This window comes from Furipterus horrens, unplaced genomic scaffold (assembly GCF_987537825.1).
Source record: "Furipterus horrens unplaced genomic scaffold, mFurHor1.1.pri manual_scaffold_7, whole genome shotgun sequence".
Taxonomy (NCBI): Eukaryota; Metazoa; Chordata; class Mammalia; order Chiroptera; family Furipteridae; genus Furipterus; species Furipterus horrens.
In genome coordinates, this window is record NW_028327177.1 from 136,082,688 (window position 1) to 136,105,640 (window position 22,953).

Below are 22,953 nucleotides of genomic sequence, written 5' to 3' on the forward strand. Positions count from 1 at the left end.
GAATGGTGAGAGAAATGCGGATTTACCTCCTCGTAATTTGAAGGTAACTACCTGTATCAGTGAGGATTGGGTCTGGCTGCATAGGACAGTGGCTTCACTTCACATAGAAGTTCAGAGGGCGGCTCTGCAATGCTGGTGCAGCCCTGCCATCCTCAGGGCCCCAGGCTCCTCCTGTCCTTCAGTGCTACCACGCTGGTTGTGATTTTCATCCGTAAGGCCACCTCATCGCCTAAAAAGGCTGCGGAAGCTCCAGCCACTGCGTTTAAGTTCCAGGCTGTACGAAGAGAGCCTTTTGGAGAGCCTCGCATAACTGCTCTTGCTATCTCATTGGCCAGAACTTAGCCCCATGGTCACACCGTGCTGCAGAAATGGAATCTTCCCATTAGGCTTTGGCGCTAAGGAAAGCAGAGGGGTATGAAGAGTGGGAAGCCGCTAGCAGTGCGTACCGTGCCTCCTGGACCAGAATTAAAGGTCTGACATGAGCTTCCAAATCAGTGTGTTTCCTCATCTTTCACGTCTGACCCACTCGAGAAAAGGATGTTATTGGCATAGCAGGAGGGCTCAATGACCGTAGCTCATAGCTGGAGACCTCCCTGGACACTGCCTGGCACTGTCTGAGCAAGCTCTGTCCTAAATCGCTAGAAGAAAAGGAATCAGGTGGCCCTTGTTCTACAAAACAAAAGACTGCCAAGCCACGGCATCTCAGGAAAGTGGAATCACCAGGAGACGTGACAGAAACAAGACCAGTCGCACCTGACGTGACTGTGATGCTTCTGTTTAAAGACCGAGTCTCAGAATGGGTGAAAAAGTGAAGCTATGTGCAGCTATGTTTAAGGAAGTCTCAAAGCAAAGTGCTCCAGAGAGTGAAGTTGGAAATAGGAAAACTTAAGAGAGGGGAGCTATGAGGAGGAATCACTTATTAGTGGCAACCAGCATTCTACTTTCTGGTTGTGAATTTGACCATTGTAGGGACCTTATCTAAGTGGAGTCATGCAGTCATTTGTCCTTTTGTGCCTGGTTTATTTCGCTAGGCATCGTGTCTTCAAGGTTTGTCCATGTTGTAGCATGTGTCAAAATGTCCTTCCTTTTGGGGGCTGAATCGCAATATTCCATTGCATGTATATTACATTTTGTTATCCATTCTTCCATTGGTGGATACTTGGGTTGCTTTTACCTTTGGCGGTTGTGAATAATACTCTTCTGAACAAGGGTGTGCAAATATCTGTTCAAGTCCTGCATTAACTTCTTTTGGATTTACACCTAGAAGTGGAGTTGCTGGATCGTTAGGTAATTCTGTGTTTCACTTTTTGAGGAACCTGGTAATGGCACGCTTTTTTTTTTTTTTTTTTTTTTACTTTGCCGGATGCATAATTAACATGCTTATGTATTTTACACTTCAGGGTTTTTGCAGCCCTTTCTTAGATTTACTCCCACGTGTGAGGTGACTGGTTGGAGGGTCATGGCCAATTTTGGTTTTCAAACAACTGCTGTCACAATGTTCCCTGCGAGTGTTGTTCCAATCTACAATGGTAAACAGTAATTCAGTTGTGAGCACTTTAATTATAATCATACTGACACTGGCTATTTTTATGTAAAAATAATGTTCCCTGGTAATTTTAAAATTATAAGATAGATCATATACACTTCAGAGAGAAATTACCAAAAAAATGGAAAGACCAAAAGTAAGTTTGTTTATTTTAATTTATCTCCTAGTAAAATAACTTCAAATGAATAGTAACACTTCCCATTTTTTGAGCATTTTGCTGGAGGTTTAATTCTGGAATGGATTTATACCCATTAATTTTTTTCCTTTTAAAATAAAAGAAAGGTCCGTATGCTTCTAGCTGTATTAGTGTTAGAATCCATCTCATCTGTAATGTACGATCATCGACTTTTGTAGATTTCCATACCAAGTCCATTGGAGTCACCAAAACACTGAGCTTGGTTTTGACTTTGGGGGCCTGCAAAGCAGGGGCCTTCCTTCTACGCTTTGCCCTGCCTCCTCCTGCCCTCTCTGTTGCACAACACCCTGGCCTGTCCCTGTGGACTCAGCCACGTTCAGTTGCACAATCATGCACTTGACCTCTCGCTGGAGACCCTGCTCTGAAAGGGACTGCTGGGCGGAGTGGCTCCGTGCTCCTGTCAGGGTATGTACCGTTGGAGCTGGCATTTGTCTGTGGTTAGGTGATAGCTCAGAACCTGACACTCCATCTCTGTGGAATCGAACCAGGGTCATTGTGTACTCTTTTTCTTAGAAAGAGTCGCTTCTGGTGGCAGCCAAGGCCACCGCCATTCCAGAGAGCTCCCCTGTGTCGGCTTTTGTTTCTGTCCCTGAAGCGCAGTTTTGTTGGCCTCTTCTGTCCTGTCCCATGCGGGTTTCTCTGCGGGGCCTCCCCTGTGCTGGACAGACCTCCCCGCTTTACTGCTCACAGCAAGTGAACGGTCCCTGGCCCGGGGTGGGGGAGGGGGAGGCAGAGAAGAAGGAGAAAAGAAGACCATGCCTGCCCATTTGGGGCTGGAATATAAGCCGGGAGGTGGCACCCGAGGAACTGAGCTAAGGGATGAGCGTGGGACAGGAGCAAGTGGGAGGTGCTAGCCACTGCTTAGCCGTGAAACCTTAGCTGAGAAACCTTGTCCCTGACTCTCACAGCGCTGCAGGCTCCCCTTCAGTAAGGGAGGCGGGGTGGGGGTGGGAGAGGACTAGCTGGGCTGTGAGCTCACACCAGCTCTGGGGGGGCGGGGGGGCGGTCTGAGAAGTCTCTTGTGGAAGTTGTGAGAGGGCGGATGTGGGGGGGCAGCTGGTGGGAGACCACCTCACCCTTTCGTACTGTTTGATGTTGAGTCATGTGCTTTACTTACTGTTCTTTTTACAGTAAGAAAGCAAATTTAGTTCATTAAAATCTCAAGGGGCAAACTGTCACCTCTCATGTCAATGTGCAAGTATGCTCAGAGCACTGAATGTAAAAGCCTGTTCTGGGGTCCCACCCGTGTAGATCCTGGGTCAGGAGGTGTGGGGTGGAGCCTCGTAGAGAAGCCAGGGTTTGCAGTGTGGGGGTGCCTGCCCGATGTCACTGTCACCCCACGCCCGGTCCTCAGGGGCGTCCTCAGTTCTGCTGAAATCCCTACAGGTTAGTGTAGGAGGGGAAATGGCTTCTTAGGGGTTCCTTGCCTTCCAGGGTCCTTGCCAGGGGCCAGAGATGGTGGGAGTGAGCAGTGTGAATCAGGGCCGAGGGAAAGCGGGCATGTGTGGGGTCCGGCTCGGCCACTTCCTGGGCGACTGGGCTCCACCTCATTGAATCTTTGGGACCTTGATGTCCTCATCTGTAAGAGTCGTGCCTCAGCCTGCTCTGCGGGCTGGTTTGGCTGGTTCATGAGAGTAATAAAATACGGGAATGGATTCAGGTGCTTTGCATTGATCGGCAAATGTTTACTGGGCGCTCCGGTTACCAGGCAGGGTGCCGGCGACGCCAAGGAGGAGCAATCCGCGTGTGTGGTCTGTATGTGAGGCTGTGAGTCTGCCCTTTCCTCTTCCTAATTGCGAAACCAAGGAGTTGTTTCCAAGTCTGTACAGAATGCTTTGTGTGCGGCCGCGTAGGAGAGGGGTCTTGTCTTGTGGTGTCGTTAACCCTTCAAACCTGCGTGTTTGCAGTCACTGCCAGGTGTGGTGGGTGAGTAGAGAAGTTCACTGCCTTCCACCAAACCTCCTCGGGCCCAGACCTGGGTCTGGCTCCTCACCCACCGTCCTTGTGGCCAAGTACAAGCTTGCTCGGTAAAAGCAGTGGAGCCGGAAAAACGGTGGGCTTTTGGAATATGGCTAGTTTGGGTGAGTTAAGGTTCCTTTTGCTATTCTCCGTCCCCTTTAGCAGAATCTAGAAGCTTCTCCTGAGGCCCAGAATGAGACACCAGGATGGGAAATCCCAGCATGCCAACTGGAGGCACATGTGTTTGCTTTCGCCCTCGGGTGTTTACAGAATTCTAGATTAGCGTCCAACACTTAAAAAATCAGAGAATCTCATGTAAAAATACAAATCCCTGGCCTCTCGGAGGAAGTCAGCACATCGAGGGCCGCGGGGCTTCTTGTGGGTACCCCCAGACACAGCCCTTGGTCTAGCCACTCAGAGTCATTTCAGGTAGAAAGAGAGCGTTTCTGCAACCTGACCCCTTCGTTCTGCAGATGAAGAAACTGAGTCCCAGACATACCAAGATGTGACTTGCCGGGGGAACAGGGTCACATTGGGTCCCATTCTCCCAAGTCTGGGAACAGCGCTCTTGTTCCGCCCAGGGTCTCGCACCTGTCAGCAGGTGGCAGCAGGTGGCAGTATGGTGCTGTGGCCTCACATTCTGTCTCCTCCCTGACTTGGCTTCTTTCTTTCCTCTGTGCTCCCTGGTCTGCTGTCTTCCTCTGATTTTGCCAGGGCTGTCACTAACTTTTCCTCGTCTAGCACTGCTCTCTCTCTTTTTTATTCTTCCCTTTCCCCTGCTGTGTTTCCCAGGATCTGGGACCTGGGTGGGCCTTTAGGACCCTGTCCTCCAAGACAGCTCTCCTGCCCGCTCTGCTCCCTGGCAGCTGTGCGGTCTTCTGCTCTGCGTGCCCGGAGCCCTCCACCTCTGGCCTGAAGCCCAGAAGCCCAGAAACCCCGACGGAGCTCCGCCCACCCCATCCAGAGACGTGCAACAGCGTGGTCCTAGAGGCCAGGGATCTGTATTTTTCCATGACAGTCTGATTTTTAAATATCAGAGAGTAATTCAGAGTGGCCATTTCTGCTGTAAAATGGAAGCATCATCTCGGGCACGTGGAAACTTTCATGACGCTGGCATGTCTGCGAGGCATCAGTGCAAATCAGGAGATGGAGGGCCTTCTTCTAGCCCCTCTCTGGGGAGTGAGGGTCCAGTCCAAGTCAGGCATAGAGCAGACACAGCTACACCTGTGCCCTCAGACCCACCGGACATGGAGCAGGCTCCCAAACCTTCTCCCCACTCCAGGCAGCCTGAGACGAAGCTCTTGTCCTCGGGTAGGAGGACCCACCCCCATCCTATGCCTTGGAGAAAACCTAGGAAGGGTGAAGAGACCCATTGTGTTCTCCTCCCAAGCAGTGCCCTAAGGATGTTGGGCCTTGGGTCGGATTGCCGTCAGCTGGGTGGCTGAGGGGACTTCCACTTCCTGCCAGACCTTCTTCCATGCCAAGACCTGGGGTGATTCTGATAGGGGCCTGGCAAGACCTTGACACTAGACAACTCTGCTTCCCCCTGGCTGAAGGCTGGTGTGTGTCCATCCTGAACGGGCAGGGGGTTGACAGATCAGACCTGTCACCCATTGCTGATTTTTCCTTCCCTTTGTCCCGCTATTCATCCAACACTCATTGACACTGTTGCCTGGCACAGTGCCAAGCACCGGGCCAGAAGCGCAGGTGGATAATTCAGAGCTTTTTCTCCTGAGGGGCTCACGGTTAGTGGAGAAAAGACCGTAGAAAACACTGATAACATTATAGTCAAATAAGCTATGTACTAAATCCATAGCCAGAGGACAGAGCAAGGGCAGCTTGAAATACAGGGTGACATTTGAGGGACATTTGCAGATGGAGTTTGCTGAGCACTGAAGGGCATTCTAGGCAGCAAGAACAGCTGGTGTGAAAGCCAAGATTTCCGCAAACCCGTGTTTGGAGGATGGGGAGAAGTTGGTGTGGCCCGACAGAAGAGGTGTTGGAGAAAAGAGCGAAGGCTGAGCTGCACGCGAAAGGCGGTTTGGTTATTGACTTGGCTGCTTTAACAGACACTGAAATAATAGTGGCTTCCGTAAAGGAGATGTTTCTTTCTCTGTTAAAAGGATGAGGAGTGCTCTGCGCCACCAGGTTGTTCCAGGCGCCCAGGGTTGCTCTGGTCATGCCCTGGGTGTCACTTTCACTTGTACACATTGAAGATGGCTCCAGGACTAACCCACAGTTGCAAAGGGCATGACTTGGAAGATCTGTTTACATCCTGTTAACCAGGCATATGGACATACCTCACTGCGAGGAATGCTGGGAAATGTAGTTTTTAGCTAGGGTCTCCATGTGCCCAGCCACACCTTGGGGGTTCCATTACCAAAAGGGAGAAGCAGAAAGATATTGGGAAGCCTCTGTCCCAGTAGCCTTTGTGCTAGGAAGAAGGTGTGGGCTGAATCATGAAACACTATAGGAAGCTGGGAGGTTTCTAAAGTGGGGCAGCACTGTGATTTAAAAGGTGTCTCCCCCTGGCTCATGTGGTTCAGTGGATTGAGTACCAGCCTGCAAAACAAAGGGTCACCTGTTCGATTCCCGGTCAGGGCACATGCCTGGGCTGCGGGCCAGGTCCCCAGTTGAGGGTGTGCAAAAGGCAACCACACATTGATGTTTCTCTCCCTCTCTCTCCCCCACTTCCCCTTTTTCTATAAATTCAATAAATAAATAAAATATTAGAATGGTATAATCTTTAAAAAATTAAAAATAGAAAGTGTCTTTTTGGGCACACAATGCAAGATACAGATCATGTCTCATAGAAATGTACACTGGAAACCTGTATAATCTTATTAACCAATGTTACCCCCAATACATTTAATTTAAAAAAATTAAAAATAAAAAGTGTCTTTCGACAGATAGGGCCGGCAGCCACATGACCAGCTACCACTGTGCTATCGTAGGGGTTGGGGAAGGGGAGACACCAGGGCGTCCGCTGGGTTGACCCTGGCCTTTTCTGATGTCTGGAGACCAACTTGTTGTGGGGGGGGGGGGCGTCAGTGGGTACCAGGTTGTTGCTACACAGCTCTCAGAGCCATGAACCTGTTGGGGTCAGGTTCAATCAGGAGGCCGATGCCCTTCATTCGAGACTTACCTGCGAACACGTTTCTTATCACTTGTTAATGAGTCTGGGCTGTGGAGAAATGATGACCATCAGGAGCTCTTATCCTCTGGGGAGGACCACCCGTGTCCTCTCTCACCATGACCTTGAGTAAGCTCCAGGAAAGGGAGCGGCAGGGCTGTCCTTCTCAGGCCCAGATCCTGCGCGGTTCTACAGACAGGTCACTTCAGTTCTTGGCTCTGCTTCCTGGCACCTCCCTCAGTGGTCAGTGTATGTAATCGAACATCCTTACCGGACTTGTGAAATCCACCTGTTTAGCATGGAAACTTTCAGCTCAGAATATCCTGGGAGTCCCCCAGCATTTCTAGTGTGCCTGCCCAGGAGGTGGGCAGCAGATGGCAGAGGGGAAAACACAGCCTTCAGTCTGACTGCTGAGGTTTCTCATACAGGATCTGTCACTTATTTAGCCATGTGACCTTGACCAGCAAGATATTCCCCAGTCCTGACCTGACTCCTGACTGGGTAGCTCAGTCGGTTAGAGCATTGTCCCAATACTCCCAAGATTGTGGGTTCAATCCCTGGTCAGAGCACATACAAAAATCAGCCAGTGAATGCACAAATAAGTGGAACAACAACAAAGTGATCTCTCTCTCTCTCTCTCTCTCTCTCTCTCTCTCTCTCTCTCTCTCTCTCTCTCTCTCTCTCTCTCTTCTCTCTCTCTCTCTCTCCCCTTTCCTTTCCTTCCCTCTGTATCTCAGAACACTGGACGAGAGCCCTCTGAAGGCACCTGGCTTGGTGTTTTGCTGTTTGGTATGGGGAAAGCAAGATTCCTGGGGAATTCTTGAAGGCTTTCATACTATGTTTACCCAACCTCAGGCCTCGATGTGTCTTCTCCATGAGCCAATTGTAGCATCCCCCTCTACAGGAGGTCCCCGGGGCTTCTGGCCCGGCAGCCAAGGCCAAGCAGAGCTCCCTGAACAGTCTCTGTAACCCTTCCCTATGCCCTAATTCTCTGGATCTTCCAAGAAGCTGAAAACTTGCTTGTGTTTATGTGGCTGATCATGTTATTGAAAAAATCAAATGAACAGTTTTTTGTTTTTTTTTTTAAGGCATTTTGGCACAGCCTCGCCTTTTGATACTTTATCTCACTGGTCATCATATGCTTTAAGGAAAATGATATCACTTGGGCACAAGGACCTGCACTGTAAATAGGCTGACCTTCAGCCCTGGAAGGACAAGTCAAGTCTCAGCGTTTGGGCGGCTGCCGGCAAGCTCACAAGTAAATCGTTATTCTTAGAAGAATAGCTTATATATATCTTTGGACACCGTTGCCTTCTCTGCCACCAAATGGCTGTGACATCAGAAGACTCCAGCCTCCTGTGTGGGTGTGTCACGCAGGAATGCATTGGTCCGCTGCTCGTTCTAGGACAAGCTTGCACTGCCTTCCACGGGGCAGATCGGGTTTAGCTGAGAGGTGCCCGGGCTGGGCATTATTAGCCTTCCTTGACCCAATGTCCTTTCAGTCAGGTGACAGCCATTTTCTAGCTGTGAGGCCTCTCCCCAGGATGAGCTTTGTGGGAACTTTCCCTGGATCGATTGAGAGGAAGAAACTTAATTAGGGGTCCATCTTGAACCTTTTGGCTGGTGTTTGTTCTTAGTGGGAGAGGAGAAGAAATAGGAGATCTCTTCTGTCTTGAGGCAGGGCTGTTGGCTCTCGCCTGGGGGAGGACACAGTTCTCTTTGGGACCAAACACTGCAGAGTGGCAGAGCTGGCCGAAATGCCGGGTGTGTGTGCTGTGACATTTCCCACGTGAGCTGGAGAATCCCGAGCTCAGCTGCTGTCGTCCTTCCAGAAATGAGGAGCTTCCCTAAAGCTCCAAGTAAAGTTCTCAAATGTTTTTACTTTCTACTTAAAGCTCTTTCCCTCGGCTCTTGACACACCACCCTGGCTTCCTTAATTGAAGGGTTCTACAAGGAAAACTGAATTGAATTGAGTGAGAAGGTAGCGTGGGTGGGAGGGGGTCATGTTGCGGGGGAGCCTCCAGGTGACTTCAGGGGGCTCCCGCCCAAAGGGAGACAATTGGTCTCTTCGCCTGTGATTCCATATATTTTTTTTTTGCCTGCTCTGTGGCCATCTTATTGAACATGAAAGAGGTAGGGAGTTTGGTTAAGTCTTTGGACGGCTGTTCTGGGCACAGGGCCGTCCGCAGTCTGTATACCTGTGTATGAGCGGGCCCTGCTGCCTTCTTTGCCTGGGTTCCAGCCAAGAGAGGAGCAAAGGGACTGGTCCTCCTTGTTGTGCCTGCTTTGGTGCCCCAGGCCCTTCCTGCTCCCTCTATGGGTGCCCCCCCCAACCCCCACCCGCGCCAGCATGGAGCACCCTGGGACTTCCCCAACCTTTGCACTGTCATTTCCTCTGTGTGCTTAGGGCTGAGCCTTTCTTCTTTCGTTGGGTGCCAACTGCCATCTTTAAGAAACACTCCATAACCTGGATCGCTTGTCAGCATCTTTCTTTATTTCCCCTTGCCATTGGGTTTTATTTATCTCGAGAATGTTTTGTTTTTCCTGCCCTTTCTTACACTTTCTAGAGGAACGGGAGACTGAACTGTCCTCTGCTCGCATCCGCCATCTTTGTTTCCTGCTCCAAGGCAGGAACATGGTGCACCCACCTTCTTAAGAATTGACCCCCATTGTATTTTTACCTCTTGAACGGTCTTTCTTATTGAAGGCTCAGTTGGCTCTTCTCTCTGGTCCAGCTGTGTGCACCACAGACACTTTGGTTTCTGTGGGTTGACAAAAACCCTGCTACTCACATGGGACATGTACCATCACAGGTCCTTTCTGTGACATGGGCCGATACAGTGATCGACATCAGAATTAGTTGATAGATACCCATTAGCATTTATTTAAGTCATCCTTCCTGGGGGTAGGGAAGTTTTGTGAGACTGGTTCTTCTCCGGGAAACCTTTGCCGTATTGCTAATGTGTACAATTTAATGAAAAGGCCCACTCAGATGTACTTTGTGTGGATTGAATCACCTTCCGAGACACAGAGTCAGGGCCAGGAATGTTGTGGGGAGGGGGGTGGACTGAGGACAGCTGGGTATGGAATGCGATGATGTGACATGTTGAGTGTGATGATGTGACGGATGTGAGGTGTTTGCCATCTCACAGGGAGGTGAGTTAGATACTAAAATACCCAGAAGACAGAACTTTGAAGTGCAGTTATAGGAGTTCTGACAAAAGGCTGTGTGTGCATAGGGGTCCCTCGGTATCCACAGGGCACTGGTTCCAGGATCCCCACAGATACCCAAACCCACGGATGGTCAGGTCCCTTATATATTTGCATATAACGTACAGCCATTCTCTCTTATACCTCAGATCATCTCTAGATTACTTATAGTAATCCAGTGTAAATGCTGTGGAGATCATTGTTATACTCTATTGTTAGGGAATAAATGACAAGATGCAGCCATTGTAGCTCAAACTGCAGAATACACGTCAGCAACAAGGGAAAGCCCACCCCTACCCCCATATTTTTCATCGTGGTTGGCTAAATCCAAGATGCGGAACCTGTGGAGATGGAGGGCCGACTACAGAAGCGGGAAGACAGGTTAACTGTGCGTGGAGTGCTCACAACACCAGTATGTCTGGGGAGAGGTGGTACCCAAGCTGTGCCTTGGTGGGGAGGCACCTGGTGCTTTAATGGTTGGAAGCCCGTGCCATTCAGCTTTGCACGGGCAGGCCCATGGCTGTGTGTTTACCATTGTGTCTCCTGTCTCTCTGGTACTCAGGATCTGTTTGGGCGGATGCATGGAAGGAAATGTAGGTGGATAAACGGATGAATGAATGAATGAAATGAAAACAAAATCCTACATGGAGGAGACAGCTTGAATGGTAAAAGGGGCAGAAAGGAGTCTGACATATTGGCAAAATTATAACTGGTTTGGCTTACATGCAGAGTGATTGAGAGAGAATGGCCAGAGAAAGGCCCGGAAAGAAAGACTTGGCCCCGATGCCGAAGGCACCAGAATTTGGCCTCGGCATCTCAGGAAGCGGGCAGCCCGACAGCAGGAACTGTTTCAGGGAGTTTTTCGCACTAAGCACGTACCACCAGGTCCGGGCGCTCACGTCCCTGTCTTCTCCCTAGACGTGTGCAACAGCACCGACCTTCCGGAAGTCGAGATCATCAGCCTGCTGGAGGAGCAGCTGCCCCATTATAAGCTAAGGGCCGACACCATCTACGGTTATGATCACGACGACTGGCTGCACACGCCTCTCATTTCCCCAGATGCCAACATTGACCTCACAACCGAGCAGATCGAGGAGACGCTGAAGTACTTCCGTGAGTAGACAATCCCCCCACCCCCCTCAGGGCACTGTGGCGGCCAGGGCTTCTGAACTGCGTCTTGGATGGGACCTCGTACTGGTTACCAAGACCTGTGTTACCTCCATGGAAGAGGCACCAGGAAACGTGGCGGTAGAGTTTAGCCACATAATGGCCTGAATTTTAAGCATTCCAAATCAGAAGTTTTTTTAGAGTAGTGGGGAACAAGTATGGATTTCCATTTGAACCAACTTTCTCTTAACAGGGCAGGAGAATTTGAAAATGCTCCCATTTTTTTTCCTTCAAACCCGAAGTATCCTGTGAGTCCTTAGAAACTCTTACTGGGATTGGGAAAGAGTTTGTCAGCATTTGAACCAAAGGTATTGACAGCATCTTGGCCACTCGGTATTTATGTGACATAGCAAGACATGTAGACCAAGACTGGTGATTTCAGCATGAAAGGCCCTGAGCTGGTTACTCAGGGGACTCAAGGGCCCCTGCAGCCACAGACCTGCCAGAGGGCTGCAGAGCTGCCACCTGCTAGAGTGAGCCGGACACGAGGTGGCTTTTTTTAGTGTGTCTGTGATGACAAGGGTGTGAAACCTGATTTTTCAGACTTGAAAAAAACATGTGATGAGTTTAAAAATTCATACATATGGTGTTTCTGATGGTCATTCAAGAGGTACCTTTGTAGGAAAATTTTACTCTTTAGAAAGCCATGGCAGGCCTATGATTTTGTTAGGACCTCTCTCTCTGGCTTTGAAATTCGAGTTAACCTGAGGCTGGTCTGAATGAGTGATGTCACTCTCCAAGTGATATGAGTTACATATCTGTGTATCATTGTGTCACCTTGAAGAAAAGGACAGCAGTTCTACTTCTACGTGGAGATAATTTGGTTCAAAGGCATCCGTAAAGTTTTCTGTAATTTTCTATGCAGATGGGTCTTCAGTGTTCTCGAATTTGTAAAACCACTTATAATAAACAAGTCAGAAGAGCCAGTTTCTCCATTAGGGTGTCTCTGAGTCTGTTTTCACACTTTCTCTATCGGATATTGATAAGAAAGAAATTTTATTTAAATTGACCTGTGATTTGATATCTAACACACACCCTGCGGTCTCCACGTGAACGCTGTAGGTAATCAGTTTCGGTAGGAATGAAAACAGAGTAATCTGCACCAAGGCAAATGGGAAGTGTATTAGCTTTGAACTCACGTTCAAGTTGAGGCCAGAGAACTTGCAGGGTGTCTCCTAGCGTACAGGAGGGCCCCTTGCCAAGTCACTTTTGTTTACTCCCAGTATCTATACTGACAAAGACATGTGGTATTTTGTGGAAAACCCTGTCCAGAGTGACCTGCTTGGTAGGCTCCACATGTGGTTCTTTCCGATGGCTCGCAGGAGAATTCACAGCAGCATTATTTTTCTAAAAATGTCCGTGTGTTATGTACTCTACCTTAAGATTCTGCAGGACTTCTCAGGGCCCTTTCTAACTCAGGTCTCCTGGATCTCTCCTCACACACACTGATCAGTCATTTCTGTAAAATGTCTACCGTTTGGGCAGGGCTGGTTTTACTACAGAGGAAGTGGAAGCATGGAAGATTCATGATATTTATTGCATTGATTGCATTGATTGCGTGGTGCCCACCCACAGCCTCTAAAATCCTTGAAAAATAGACTTGAAGACATCATCTTATTTTTTTGTTGTCTTTTTTTTTTAAATTTTGCTTTTAGTTACATTTTAAGAGAGAACAGAAAAGAAATCTTGGTAGATGTGGGAGTGACTAGCACAGATTGAAATAAAACGGGAAGAACCAAGATAAACGTTGAGCAGAGACTCTGAAAGTTCTTTGAGTACAGTTGCATCCAAGTCTTATCTTAATTCTGTATTTTCCTCTCTGATGCCTGTGCTTAGAGCAAAGGAGGTATTTGCTATTCAATGAACAATCAAGTGTTAACTCTTAGCTTAAATATTGTATAACACCCTCCAGAGCAGGACTTTCCAGCTGAGGTTCTGGGCCCCCAAAGTGTCTGGAGAGACAGATGAAGGCTCATGAACTTGTAAAAAGGAAAAAGGTACATCTTTATTTTCATTACCTTCAAACCGAAATGCAGCATCTCCTTTCATTATGAATGCAGAACACAGCGCAAGGGTATTAGCAGCACCTTTGACCTTGTCACCAATGGAAATCACAGATGGCATGCTATAGGAGAAGCTGATCCATTGAAATGCCACCTTCATTCATCATTGCTTTGAAATGACATTCATTATTAGAAGTTGTTAGTCAATGCATTGAGAAAGAAGCACTTAAATCACAGACTTTTTTCCCCAGTTTTAGTCGTCGTCGTCGTCGTCGTCGGCAGCCGTCCGTCTCGAGAGACGATGGTGTAGCTTCTTAAGAGTCTATCTGCACCGCCGAGAATGGCTGTGCAGTCCGACTCGGGAGTGACACGGTATCTGTCTCCTCCCGTGTTGAATCGACATCTTACGATGACGCTGGAGTGTCCTCTCCAATGAAGCTGAAGCTACAGAGCCTGGGCAGGGTGATATGGAGGGTTTGCTGTTGCCCATGCAGCAGACCCCCCCTCTCTTCGCAGCTGAAGGGTCCAAGGGAAAGACGGAGTCAATACAGCTTGGCTTCAGGTGCGCCGCAGGAGTTGCCGGTGTTGACTACAACGTCAAACCGCCTTAGGGACTCCGGCTCCGGATTTTCTGTCGGGGTTTACTCCCTTAGCCTTTCCCCTGAAGAGGTATGCCGCAAGGCAGCGGAGGTTTTTTTGGAGTCAGAGTTTTCCTTCTCTGATGTACCCTGACTGGAAGATCGAACCAGCGACACTTAGCTCGCAGGCCGACGCTCAATCCACTGAGCCAAACCAGCCAGGGTTTCCCAGTTTTAGTAACTGCCTTATAATGCAGTTGGTTTCCTTTGTAGTCCTTTGCATTTTGTCCTCACACAGTCCTTCTGAGGAGGGGACTGTGGGCCTCACCATAGTGGCTGAGGAGCCCGGGGAAGGCACAGGTTAGGGGCCCTGCTCTGTACGGGGTGGCTTTTTTGAGTTTGTTTGTTTACTGGTGTGTAACCCAGGAGACGCTGCGATTCACGGCATTGTGAGTCACTGATGTGTTCCATCAGCTGTGAACACTTCCTTCATTTTAGATTCTTCTGCCTTGGCTGGGGCCGTGGTTCTTTGCTGTGGGTATGAGTGGGGATAAGAGGGGTGCAGGGGGTGATGATGATGTATTTCCCCAGGTACGGACCCCTGGATGAGTGGGTCACCTGCACTGTTTCTACACAGATCAGAACAAGGATAAAACACAACTCCCTTTGTTACCTGTCATCCCCCAGAGTGGAGAAACAACGCTTGGCCTTGTAGATCTGCCCCTCACCTGGCTTGTTTAAATGAGGCAAGAAACTTTGGTTGCCTGCCTACCTTGACCACGTGGTAGAATAGCCTTTTTAGAAGGATTTCAACACTTCCACAGTCAGGTGGACTTTCTGACTCCTGATGAGTCAGAGGTACACAGAAAATGACAATGACCCACAAAGCAAATATGCCCATAAACACGGGGCATTTAGGGTTAGATGGCCCAACAGGAAGAAAAAATAGTCAACATTTAGTATTTACTGTGGGTTAGGGACTGGTGATTTTTGTTTTTTTAATTTTTACTTTTTATCCTTCCCCTTGGACATGTTCATTGATTTTAAAGAGAGAGGAAGGGAGGGAGAGAGAGGGAGAGAAAGAAACATTTGTGTGAGGGAGAAACATCCATTGGTTGCCTCTTGCATGTGCCCCCACTGGGGACTAAACCTGCAACCCAGGCGTGTGCCCTGGCCGGGAATTGAACCCGCAACCTTTCGGTTTATGGGACTACGCTCTAACCAACTGAGCCATACCGTAGGTCAGGGCCAGGCACTGGTTTTAACGCGTCCTGTGTCTCCCATTTAATTCTCCCAGTGGGCTCTGATTTAAATAGTCTTGCCTACCGATGGGGACACAGTGGTTCAGGAAAGTTGAGGAACTTTCCAAAGTCACAGAGCAAGGCGGGGTGCCGAACTTCAGACCCAGGTTGTCTGGTTCGACCCCGTATCTTAACCACTCTCTCAAAGTAGCTAACCAAGCAAAACAATTCTAGTTTAAGAATAAAGCTCATTTGATAAAAATGAAAACAAAAAACCCCTCAATCTCAGAATATGTCAGTAGCTTATTAATTTATAAAATTCAACACATATTCAAAATGTATTTCTTTTTTTAGTCAAGGCCGCAATCTCAAGTGACACTCAGCCTGGTGGGGCTTAATTTCAAGACGAGCTCTCCTTCTTCCCTGTGACTATGGCCTCCGTGCTGTGGTCTGCAGGTCACGCTTCCCTGGCCTCAGGGGGTCAGGACCCTGTGCTGCAGGCCTTGCAATCACATAACGCTCAGCAGCCGTGAAGGTCGCTGTGTGGACGCGTAGGTGGCCGCGGTTTCTTCTGCTCCCTCTTTCCAGGGGCCGAGCTATGTCATTTTTGTTTGAGGAACATTGGTCAGAAAAAGAAAGTTCTCTGTGTCTCAGGTGCGTATGATCTGCTCACCACTTCGCCTCTGAGTTTACCTGAATGTCTTCTTCCTAAGGAGAAGGGAGGGTTCTGAAGCAAATAAGAGTTTCAAGATATTAGGCCCTGGCTGCTGTGGCTCAGTGGATTGAGTGTCGGCCTGCGAGCCAAGTGTCGCTGGTTCGATTCCCAGTCAGGGTACATGACTTGGTTGCACGTCAGGTCCCCAGTTGGGGGCACAAGTGAGAGGCAACCACACACAGTGATGTGTCTCTCCCTCTCCTTCTCCTTTCCCCTCTCTTCAAAAATAAGTATATAAACAAACAAATAAATAAGTAAATTATAATAAAAAATTAAAAAAATAATAAAAAAGAGTTTCAAGATATTGGCATTGTTTGCTTTTGCTCTAATGCATCAGCCAAGGATTTGCTGAGGGCCTGGTATGCACCCGTAATCTTTTGTGAACTTGGTTTGTTTGAGTTCCAGCTGAGGTTTGTTTTGTGGCTAAGGAGGCAAAATTGTCTCCTGGATTATTGACTTTCTTTGATGACCTAACCGGGGACTTTGCACTGGGCTGGGTCAGCGCAGGACAGTCTCGAGGCCCTCGGCTGGAAGTCTGTACCTTTGCCTACCTCCCTCTCTACCCTCCACCTCTGATAACCGCAGGTCTGATTTCTTTTTCTATGACTTTGTATTCTGTTTTCTTTTCATTCCAAAGATAAGTGAGATCATAACAGTATTTGTCTTTCTTTGCCTGACTTATTTCACTCAGTGTCATGCCTTCAAGGTCCATCTGTGCTGTTGGAAGTGGTAGGATGACCTAATTTTTTATGGCTGAATAATGTTCCTTTACACTCCACACAGCTGCACATGCATGTGCATGCACTTGCGTGCGTGCGCACACACACACACATGCACACACCACAACTTCTTTACCCGTTCGTCCATCAATGGAGATAGTGTTCATTTCTGGTTTTCAGAGTCAGACAGGGATGCTTGCTATGACTTTATAGGATTACTGCCTACTCCATGTCTCAGCTCTCGGTGCCTGGCTTTTAATGAACATAAATAGTCTTTAAAAGGACTTCGCTTTTAAAAATAACATATCTCCTGGTCATAAGAGCACACTTATTTTAGATAAAGATGACTAACTCAGTACTCACTGCTTATTTGTGTGTGTGAGATAGTTCTAGCTGTGCATTTTCCTCTATCAAACTTACTACGTATTTGGGGACATAATGCTTTTTTACTTAATGATATATTTTGACCATTTTCCCATGGCATTTAAATTCTTGAAAAATACACAATTTTCACTTTTGCTTAATAGCTCATCATTTATAGCTAACGATTTATAGCTATGGTTATAGCTAACCATTAGGAATCTCTGCTGTTTCTAATTTTTCCTCAGATAACACATAGTAAACATCGATTCCAGTTGTCATACAATGTTATATTAGTTTTAGGTATATAGTAGAGTGGCTAGACATTTATAAAACTGAAGAAGTGACCACCCCTGATTAGTCTAGCATCCACCTGGCACGATACAGTTATTACAATATTATTGACTATATTCCCAATGCTGTTCTTGACATCCCCATGATACAGAATTAAGAAGTACAAATTGGCACCACAGCTATGATCTTGAAGAACAAGAACATGACAGAAGATGTTAAGGGATCTGCTTCACTGAGGGCAACGAGATTCACACAGATCTGAGAAGGGCCCGTGTCAGACATGGAGCGACTTCCGATGGCCCGGATTGAAGGCCACACACAGAAGCGCGCATCCCTCTCAGCATTGTGACGATCGTAGCAAGAGGTCTGCTTGCGATGCTGAAAGAAAGGGCTGTACCCAGCTATGATCCGGCTATGATGTTGGATTGACTGCCAGCTCGGGGTGTTTTAAACGACCCAGGAATTGTTCTTCAGGACATAATGTGAACGGGAGCGGTGAGTCTGCAAGGGCTGGTGTGACGGCAGCCGAGGAATGTTTGCAAACTGGATATGCTCGTTGCGGAGGAGAATTTCTTGCCGGAGCAAATGTTCAATATGGGTGAGACCTCCCTATTCTGGAAACAGATGCTTGGAAGGATTTTCATCCATGAGGAGCACAGTCAATGCCAGGTTTCAAGGCTTCTGCGGACAGGAGAACGGTCTTGCTTGGGGTCGATGTTGCATGTTACAGACTAAAATCCTCTGTGATCTGGCGCAGTGAGAACCCCAGGACCTTCGAGCAGACCAATAAGGACACACGGCCAGTGTACTACAGGGGCCATAAGTCAAGGGTGACACAACTCCTCCTTCAAGATGCCCTCCTGGATTGCTATGCCAATGAGATGGGGTGCTGTTTGGAGAATAACAGACCTTTCCAGATTTTGCTCATTGTTGAGAAGGCTTCCAGATATCCTCCTTTTGTTGGTGATCTTCAACCCATTACCAAAGAGGCCGACAGACCAAAGAGTTTAGCAGCTTTTCAGGCCTGCTCCCTGAGGAGGACCTCTGCCCAGACTAGTGCTACAGCCGAGGAAGGCACTGGTGCAATTCCGGGAGGGTCACAGCATCTGTGGCTGCTCCGGGAGCCTTGCTTGGGCTTGGGGTGATGGGTGGCATCTGGAAGAAGATCTCAAGGAGTTTGTCCATGACGTCAGAGGACTTGCCAAGGACGAGGCGGTTGCAAAAGGCAACAGGGCCGTGGCTGAGAGGGCACACAACTTTAACCGGGGTGTGGGTGCGGTTGGCGTTGGGGGCTCCTGGAGGTGGTTCTGGGGAACTGACTGCTGAGGAGCCGTTGCAGCTGGAATAGAAACGTGAAGGAGAGGCAAGAGAAAGGGAAGCTGCAGGAGAAGAAAAGGTCCCCAAGAAAATGTGCAGCGAAGGGCTCAGCAGGAGCTTTTGCAGACCTCAAGAAGTTCCTTTAAAAGTTTGAAAACATGGGCCCCCAACACAAAGGTTTTCATTAATAGAGAGGAATGTTCATGGGGCATTATCCTGCTTATAAGCAAATCGATAATGAAAATAAGAAACAAACAAACAAACCACCATGGACAGGTCCTTCAGGAGGTATTCCAGGGCCTTGCATCACATAGGTACTTAATAAATGCTTCTTAAATAGGAGAAAATGCAGAGACACGTGTTTTTAAAATTAAAAACAAAACGTTTTTTTTCTTTTTAATAAAAACAAAACAAAATTAAAAACTCACATATGGAATACAAAGATCATTTTGTCTGTTGCCACCTTCTAAAGATTGCCTTCCTCTAATTAAAATTCTAAGGGAAACAAAAAGCGAGTCCCCACAATATGTAGTAAGCCTGTATGAATTGAGTGAATAAGTAACCCACAGTGCTGACCTCCTGAAAAGGGGAGGTCAAGAATTTAGGAGGTGGTGACATAGAAGAACACCTAGGTTGTGTGCATGTGTGTGTGCGTGCGTGTGTGTGTGTATGTTTGAAGGAGGAATGCCATGTGGAACATTGAAGAATCTGTTCTCACCCAGGCATGGTGTGTAGTGGGCGGAGTTAAGTGAAGAAAGAAAAGATGAATTATGGGAGTTGGGTGGGGGTTGTGCTCAGGCCAGAAAAGGGATCTAGTGACCAGGAAAACTTTGTCATTTATCATTTGCTAACAAAAATAACACTAGAAATGCATACGTTGTAATATACAAGGGCAGGCAAAAGTAGGTTTACTGTGCCATTGTGCCATTCTTTTGCGTTAGTAAAGCTCTTATAATAATCATAACTTGCATGTCTTTTTCCCTGCGCACAACTGTGAGTCTACTTTTACCCACCCCCGTATTGGGAAACAGTTGCCATGAGTTTCTTCCATGTAAATGCCCACATAGCGGTCATGTCCTTTCTGCCACTCCCAAGGCCAGGGGCCATTTTATTTTCAGGTGGGGTCCCGGGTGAGCCCTAGAATTGTGCCTTCTCCCTTCTCTCGAGTAGACTCTTCCTGGGGCCCATTTTCACCGCTTTTAGTGACACAAGTGTCTGCAGGGTGAAAAGTGGGAGCAGCGAAGCTGAGCTGCAGTCACTCCCTCTACATTACCCACACGTGGTCACGGCGCCCGCACCCCGGCGTGGGCCTGCTGGGCCCCAGGGGCTGGGGGACGTGAAGGGGTCTGTCCATGGAAGGTGGTCGAAAGCAGCCCCATGCGGAGGTGCCTGGCAGCACCAGGAGTCCCGGGCACAGTGTCTAGTGAGCAGGGCAGCCAGGAGCTCACCCTGCGGGGCAGATGTACTCACGTGGCCCCTAGGCTCACTTCGCCACCTGCCTCCTGGCAGCTTTCATTCTTTCTCAGCAAACCCCATTCCAACGCTGAGTATTTTTTTCTTTTTCTTTTAAAAACAAAAACGCTTGGCAAGCAATTGTGTACAGATTGACCGCTTTCCTCTTCACGTTCACCCAGCGTGTTTAAGACAAAGCTGGAACGGACCCAGGTGGGAAACCGACATGACAGCTCAGCTTGCACCGTGTCTGCCGCTCCTGGGTGCTGGGCTCTGGTCACAGCAGGTGCACAGTCAGGGGCCCTTTGCATTGGTGTGCGGAAGCCTGTGGCATCTGCTAGGTGGCCCGTGGGTCCCAGGAGCGACATGACAAGCAGCCCTCCCAGGCTGCAGGAAGCAAACCCAAATCTGTGCAGCACGTCTGAACCCTCCGACCCCCGTTCCTTCTCTGCCCCCTGCTCAGGGGCACAGGTGGCTTCAGTGATAGCGCGGGCCCAGGGCACTTCGGCTGTGCGCTGCTGCGCCAAGGGCCGTCTCCCTGCCCTTGGGTGTCGGCTCTAAAAGCCAGGCTTTGTTCCCCCCACCCCCGCCCTTCCCCCTGGAGGTGGATGGGTGCCTGAAATGAGGTGGGGATGGTTTGGGAGGGGTAGCTGACAGCAAGCTGTTCAGTAGCAGCCTGCCTTCTGCCGCGGGAGCTCAGTGACTGGCAGTGGCATTGTTTTAAAGAATAAAAAAGTCAAAAAGAGAACTCTGCCAGGGTAGTCTGTTAGTTAATTTCCTGCAGCAAGTGTGGGGACGGCCTGCCTGTAAGGCCGTGTTTCATGAGCACCCCACCGACCCCCCTGAAACGGAGGGTTAGGGCCCTCTGGGTCTATTGAAAATTGTTATGCATATACATACAAGTATATGTGTATATGTGTAAATAGTATATCTGTACTGTACATATATGTGACTTTAATTCCTGTGCTCACACAACTAATAATTAGAATGTTAGAACTTTTATTAAAGTCTTTTACCATTTAAATTTGATTCCAAATGTATTTAATTAATTCCCCTCAAGACTGAAGACCGAAATCGATCAGATTCTCTTAAATGCTTACAAAAGGGAACATACAATCCACCTTGCCGCCCAGGGGCGGACCGTCCTCCTCCCTGGGGGAGTTGGTGACCACAGCGTCAGGCTTTCTGATCTCTTACCTGCCCCCCAGGTCCACATCCGGTAGCCACGCTGGTTGCAGAGATGCTCGCACAGTGCTGCACACCCACCTGCCCCCACTTCTTAAAACGGGTTGAAAATACCTTCTGATTATTGTCTTCTTTCCTTTCGCTAACACGTGCCCTTTCCATTTTGGTATTCATTGATAATCGTGGCCGTTACAGACTCAGCTTGTTCCCTTTAACTACTATTAACTGTATTTTCTTTTTGATATTCAAATGGTCACACCCTGGCCTGTGATTGTCCTTTTAAGCTGGCTTCTGTGCCCTACCACTTCTACCCCAGACCTTTTGGAGCAGTTTCTGCTTTCCTGCAAGGTGGGGATGCCCTCGTGATTTTTCCCGCCCTAGGACATGGAATCAGCACTAATCCAAGGAATCCTGAGAAAGGTTTAACTCAAGTCTGGGCACCCAAACATTGGCGTGCAGTGATGGGGGAAGTGGCTTCCTTGTTGGACCACATTCTTGACAGAGCTGGGAGTAACATTTCTTTTTCCTATCACAAAGCCACTTCGATATATCCCATTGAATTCTCACTGTCCTGATCACTTTTCTTTTAGTTCTTAAAAAACCCTTTCTGGTTTCTCTGTGAGATGCCAACTTGAATATTTATGTCCTTTAATTGTATCCTTTTTTTTTTTCCAAATTTTATTTGTAAATAATCTTTGAATGTATTCTCAATTATTGACGGAGTGGGAAAGGTTTTGGAGGGGCCCATGTCCCGTTTATATCCAGGTGTTCTTGGGATTTGCTGAGCGATCCTGGGCAAACGACTTAACCTTTCTGAGCCCCGTTCCTCATCTGTACTGTGGTGGGTGGCTAGGTAGCAGGGGTCTGAGGAGTAAGTGACATGGAAAGTGTGGAACGCCTGGGATGTGCCAACACTTCCTAAGTGGTGCTGGGTCAAGATGAGGCCGAGTGAGAGGTGGCTGACAGGTGGCAGTGAGGCTGCTCCTGGGACCTGTCCCTATTCCTGACTCTCCTATGGTGGGGTGGTAATGGGGGAGCCCAGGACCGTGGAGCTAGGAGCTGCCTTTTCAGCTGCAGTAAGGCTGGCCGGGGAGGGCTGGAACCCTCAGGAGTCAGGGGGCTGTTGGAGGGAAGGGTGGGTTTGAAGGCAGGTAGACCCGGATTTTAGCGTCAGAACCATCTCTACGGAGCTGATGGAGCCTCTACAATGGAGCATTGGTGTAGAGGTTCACTCTGAAACTGCTCGAAGCCCATGAAATTCACCCGTAAAGGATGCTTGTCCCCTTTGCATGCCTTCATTTACTTTCTGTTTTCTTCCTTCCCCATTTGCTTAAAAATTAAATGGGGTCTGTGCAGCCTTCAGACTGGATGTAAGTTTTGTTCCATGATGCATTGCTGCTGAGAAATGTCACCGCCTCCTCATCCCACTGCCACTCCTGCTCGTTACTGCGGACCCAAGGCCTTGGAATTAATTATGCTGGGGAAAGCTAATAAATGATGTTTCTACCTCATTTCCCTACTTACAGCTTAGAAAATTGTGCTCTCTTTTTAATAGCTCACGTTTGCTTGTTTCCTGTTTTAAAGAATTAGCGTGATGAAGATGATTGCAACTAACATCTCTTGAAAACTCACTTTGTCCCGGGCACTGTCCTAAGTTCTGTGCCTTGCATTCATTAATTAAAGCCTCGCCCACCTATGCATCTGACTCCAAAAGCCCATGCGCTTAACTGTGAAATTAAATTGCCCGCCATTAATCCTGGCCATCCATCCTTCCTTCCATCCTTCCATCTGTCCATTAGTTTTTGTTTTTATGGTGATGCAGCAATGAATCGAATATTTAAATAAGCTAATAGGCTGTAAGGTAAAAGGGCCACACTT

At 48.3% G+C, this 22,953-nt stretch overlaps 1 protein-coding gene across 3 annotated transcripts in view; it reads left to right on the forward strand.

Annotated features, from left to right (window-relative positions):
• Positions 1-22,953, forward strand: part of TRAK1 (trafficking kinesin protein 1) — a 103,385-nt gene that overhangs the window by 15,288 nt on the left and 65,144 nt on the right. For all 3 annotated transcript variants that reach the window (XM_090284569.1, XM_090284570.1, XM_090284571.1), the window contains exon 2: positions 10,963-11,157. The gene's annotated coding sequence lies outside the window, so the exon portion shown is untranslated. The remainder of the gene's footprint in view (positions 1-10,962; positions 11,158-22,953) is intronic.